Genomic DNA, 6,000 nt, shown 5'->3' with positions numbered 1-6,000 from the left:
CAAACACATGGTTTCATCTGCCATATCATAAAGGAAAAACAAGTGTTGTCTGTTGAATGCTACAATAGAGATTTCCAAAAATGAAATCTCTTTTCATCAGGATAAAGGTGAAGTTTAAACAGTTATCGAGGAAGCAAGTTTGGGGGAAGGAGAATAATATGATAGAGCATTTGGAAAGGAAGTTTGAAAGTGTTCCCATTGTTACATATTTTGTTGCTGAAAACCTTGTGTGTTCCCAAGATCTTTCATATCTGCCCTTCAAACAACCAACCAAAAAAGAAATGTTTAATTTGCTTTAAAATCTTCTAAATGAAGAGTGTGAGTGGGTTTAAAATCCATTTGCTAAAAGTATTAAAATGCAACATATTCCAATTTCTTTGCAAGAACAACTGATTGACGTGAGAAAAGATGGAAATTTGCAAGCCAATTTTGAACAAAACCTTTGCATAATTGGTGGATGGATTTGAAAATTGAAAATTAATGTCATGATTTAATGAGCTAAGCCCACAATGCATTCCGTCCGTCTGGATCTAGGTACCTTCATGAGGCCTTCTTTTCAGCTGTGACAGCCATTAAAACTGAATATTGAAATAAACTGAATTTAGAATGAGACACACAAATCACTGTTCCACAGAGTGTTTTCAGATTTCTCAAACCAGGATTTTCAAAAATAAACAAGCATATTCAATCACATTGCTCTCATTATGAGAACAAAAAAAGGGTTTTTATTAGATGAAGTGCCTTAAAAATTACTTTTAAGGCCGGTCGCGGTGGCTCACACCTGTAATCCTAGCAGTCTGGGAGGCCGAGGCGGGTGGATCGCTCAAGGTCAGGAGTTTGAGACCAGCCTGAGCAAGAGTGAGACCCCATCTCTACTAAAAATAGAAAGAAATTATCTGGCCAACTAAAAATATATATAGAAAAAATTAGCCGGGCATGGTGGCGCATGCCTGTAGTCCCAGCTACTCGGGAGGCTGAAGCAGTAGGATCACTGAAGCCCAGGAGTTTGAGGTTGCTGTGAGCTAGGCTGACGCCACGGCACTCACTCTAGCCCGGGCAACAGAGCGAGACTCTGTCTCAAAAAAAAAAAAAATTACTTTTAAATATCATTTTTTTATATTTATTATATTTTTCTCCATTTCTATTTATAATTCTATAATGTACTTAATATATATAGGTTATACATACATGTATAATGTGCATAATATTTTTTACAATATGCATATATTTTTAAATCTGAATAGTAATATATGTTTATATATATAGTTCATGTAATTTATAAAGCTGCATATATATAATTTACAAATAAATAGATACCGAGGTGCCTGCTCAACATTTTTTACTGATGGGATGTGTGAACAGTAAAGTTTGAGTTCAAGGATGTCAGCATGTGCCTAAGGACCCCTCAAGTCTGGCATTGGAGATGCCATGGGGTTCACCCCGACTTGGGTGTGGGCATTCATAATAAAGATGTTCCTGGATTGGGCCTCAGCTGCCCTGCAGGGGCGAGGTGTCGACTGGAGTTTCAGGCATGTACATTTCATAGTCAAAGTGTCAGAGGCCCAAAAGAATAAAAGCTGGGACCTGATAGCAGCCCCATCATAAACACCATAATCTCCTCGCTTGGAATAAGAAGGACCTCTCTCCACTGCCCCTCACCTCTCCCACTCAAGAAGGAAAACAACTTTTCTCTTACTCAGAAGGACTTCAGAGGCCCTGAGAGGGTAACTCTCTTTCCTGGAGCGTCACGGCAAATTGGCAATGAGGACCAAGTGTGAGAGCGCCAAATCCTAACCACTAGACCACCAGGGAGAGGACCAAGCGTGAATTCAGACATCCAGGGTGCCAGGTCTGATCTTTAACCTGCTCTGCTCTCTCTGGACCTCGATGCAGAACCTGGGTTTTGGTTACCAGAATTCTCACTATCATCTCCGCTGCAAAGTCCTCCCTGTTATTAATGTCACATTTGCATCCTGCAAAAAAAAAAAAAGCCTAGAATGCTCAGGAAGCTAAACACTCAGGTCCATTCTCTGCCCCATTGTAGCAAAGAACATCTCTGTCCAAGCTTTTGTGTCTGTCTTAACCCCAAAGAAGAGAGAGTCCCAGAGAAGAGTGAGGCCCTCGCCTCTGCCACCCTCTCAGGGGCTCAGCAGCTCCCTGATGCAATGAGACCTTCCCGAGGCACAGATATGTTCGTGTCATTCCCTCCCAGTTCTTGCCCTGTGTGTAGGCTTCCCTGTACCTCCACTGCCCACAACAGAAAACCCAAACTGCTTAGGCCAATCTACACAGCCTTTACACCTTGCCCAACCCACCTGCATCGGTCACTAGCAGGAAAGAGAAGCCATACCGGCTAATTTGAACAGATAGGAATTTCATGGAGGTGTTCTGTCCTTACAAAATCATCAGAAGTCTAGCTAGAGACTGCACTGCAGGAGTGGCTCCCAGAAACACATGGGCCAAATGACCCACATGGGAGCCGGCCCCACTGGGCCTGTTGGGAAAGTAAAGAATCAGGAGCCGCTCTGGGTCTGTTGACTTCAAGAACCATCATCACAACTGATCAGGGATCAGGAAGCCATTTGGCAACAAACTCTCGACGTCCAAGAAGTTGGACACTAGATACTAGAAGGCAGCTGTTTAAAGAAAAGCCCAGTGTGTACTACTGTGCTGACCAGCAGCAACAAGCCTTGACCAGCAGCAACAAGCCTTGTGGCAGAAGGAAGATGATCCACCTTCCAAATCCCCAGCCCCAAGACCATTCGGTGGACAGAACCTGGTGCATAACCAGAACTCTAGGGGCAAAAGAGTCTGAGAAATGTGGTGTCAGACGTACATCCTCTTCCGCTCGGGGGCCTCACTGGGTGAATGTTAGGGGAAGGCCAATGCTATACAGACACTGTCTTTCTATCACCTTTCCCACACTCACCCTGAGTTCCAGCTACAGAGACCACTCCAAGGATCCTGGGGCCACTCCAGGCTATCACTCACCCCTCTGACCTTGCCTGTGTTTCTCCCTCACCCCACTTCAAATGCCCTTACTGAACCTAAGATGCTTCCTCTGGCTCCCTCTGGCTCCCAAAGCTGTCCTATAGAAGTAAAATGCAAGGCACACCTGTAAATCTAAGTTTTCTAGTAGCCACATGTAGTAGGTTTATTAATGACCACCCAAAGAGTTCAAGTCCTAATCTCGGAACTTTTAAATATCATCTTATTTGGAAAAAAGGATCTTTGCAGAGGTAATTAAATTAAGGATTCCGAGATGTGGCAATATCCAGGTAGGCCCTAAATGCCATCATAAATGTCCTTATAAAAGAGACGCAAAGAAAGATTAGGCAGGCAGAAGAGGAGAAGGAGACATGAAGATGGAGACAGACTAGAGTGATCCAGCCACAAGCCTGGGTGCTCAAGAGCAGCCATGAGAAACTATAAAAGGCAAGGAATGGGCTGGACACAGTGGCTCATGCCTATAATCCTAGCACTCTGGGAGGCCGAGGTGGGAGGATTGTTTGAGGTCAGGAGTTTGAGACCAGCTTGGGCAAGAGTGAGACCCCATCTCTACTAAAAATAGAAAAATTAGCCAGATGTGGTGGTGTGCACCTGTAGTCCCGGCTACTTGGGAGGCTGAAGCAGGAGGATCCTTGAGCCCAAGAGTTGGAGGTTGCAGTGAGCTAGGCTGACACCACGGCACTCTAGCCCTGGAGACAGAGCAAGACCCTATGTCAAAAAAGAGAAAAGGTAGGGAGAAAAAAAATGAACAAGAAAGAAAAAAAAAGAAAAGGCAAGGAATGGACTCTCCCCTATAGTTCCTGAAAGGAAAGGAGAGTAGCCCTGTCAAGATTTGGGGCTCCAGACTGTGAGAGAATAAATTTTCATTGTTCTAAGCCACCAGGTGTGTGGGAATGTGTTAGTTACAGCAGCCTCAGGAAACTAATAAAACACATCTAAAAAAGTGAAAAGAAGTGGATGAAATTAATTTTACCATGTGTTATTTAACCCAACATCTACAAAACAGTATCACTTCAACGCATGATCAATATGAAAATCTATTGAGCTAGCTCACATTCTTCTTTCATCCCGAGTCTCTGATGCCTGCATTGTGCTCTGCACCTGCAGCACGTCTCAATTCAGACCAGCTACGTTTCAAGTGCCCAACAGCGACACGGGACTAACGCTACCACGTGGGACAGCCCAGCTCTCGTCTTTTGCAGGCCTCTTGGCTAACATCAGGCTGGGGTTTGGGGGCCTTTTCTGGCTATGAGTCATGCTTCCCCACCGACAGCGTGCTCCTTGGGGGCAGGAACCTTGTCCCATTCACTTCTATGTCCCAGTGCCTGAACACAGGAGCGCTCAATAAATGTATTTTGAATGAATGAGTAATGGGGTTCTCATGCTATTAATACAAGAAAAAAAACCCTGTCAGAAATTACATTTGTGTGTGTGTTTAACTGATTTCTCTGCCTTCTTTAGTGAGAGAAGCATAGGATACATTGAAATATAGGCTGGGATTAAAAAACAAAATCTCCTTGGAATCCCTTCTCTTGGAACGGTAGCTATAGGACTAAGTATCCCCATCAACCAGAGAAATGGTATATTTTGAGGTTGAAAAGAAATGCTATGAATAGGCCTATATCTATTAAAGAAATTGAATCAATAATTAATAACCTTTCAAAACAGAAAGCGCCAGGACCAGATGGTTTCACTGGTGAAGACTACCAAACATTTAAGGAAGAAATAGTACCAATTCTCTACAGTCTCTTCCAGAAGATTGAAGCAGAGAGAACTCTTCCTAACGCATCCTATGAGGCCAGTATTAACAAACCCAGACAAAGACATTACAAGAAAAGAAAACGATACAGCAGTATCTCTCATGAACACAGATGCAAAAATCCTCAACAAAATATTAGCAAGTTGAATCCAATGATGTAGAAAAAGAATGATACACCCCGACGAAGTGGGATCTATCCCAGGTATTGCAAGGTAGGCTCAACACTTGAACATCAATTACTGTAATCCATGACATCAATAGGCTGATCGTGGTGGGGCAGGGGGCACGGTCTGTGAGGCAGCTGAGGCTGGAATCGGTGTTCTGGGACCAGCTTCAGCTAAAAGAAGTAGCTGGATGTGAATCAAAAGCGCCAACCAGCCAAGAAGGGCTGCAAGCCTCAGGCACAGTGTGGTAAGGCTGGGGGCCCCCTGGCCCCGAAGAAACTGCTGCAAAGGCTGCCCTCGGTGCCAGTCCCAGGGGAGATGGCCAGGGTTAGTGCCAGGACTGCCACAATCCAGCCCAACACTTGGCGACCCTGTAACCTGCCCCTTACACTCAAGAAACTCCACAGTGGCCCCTCCCTCCCACCCACCCACCCACCCGCAGCCTGTGGGTGAGGCCACCATACACAGCACACGCTGGCTTGCGGCTGCGTCCACCCAGGGACAGGGGCACATGTTCTTCCTTCAAAGACATAACTGCTCACCAAGCTGTGTGCCAGCAGGCCTGCATGGACACCCAGGGATGCCTTTGATGTCACCTTCAGGAGAAGGCACCTTGTACAACTTGGCACAGCCTCCCCCCTGGCCCTAGCTCCTCATGCCTCAGCAAAACCACAGGGCATCACAAACTGTAAGGCCAGAAGCCCTTCCGCTGAGCATGACGGGGGCAGGGGGCAACCCACCCCTGAGAGGAGTCCCTGGCCGGAGACTCTGCCGGCTCCCTCACTTCAGACCAGCGCCCCTAGGTCCAGCTCTGCCACCGGTGCCCCTCCGCTCATGGTGGCTGGATGCCTCCTCTGGGACCCCTGGCCCAGAACAGGAGGGACCTGGAGCGATGGAGAGGGAGTGACTGGACTCCCGGACTCCCTGCCATCGCCCTCCACCCTGTGGCGCTCCCTCCATGGGGCACAGGGAAGACCTCAGGGAGGGACAGCCTGCGAGTGAACGGATGAGTGCAGCGGAGCACAAGCCCCTTCTCAAAGCCCCCCGGAAACACTCCTGCCTCCTCCC

The sequence above is a fragment of the Lemur catta genome, chromosome 15 (genome assembly GCF_020740605.2).
Source record: "Lemur catta isolate mLemCat1 chromosome 15, mLemCat1.pri, whole genome shotgun sequence".
Classification (NCBI taxonomy): Eukaryota; Metazoa; Chordata; class Mammalia; order Primates; family Lemuridae; genus Lemur; species Lemur catta.
Note: the sequence above shows the minus strand (reverse complement) of the source record.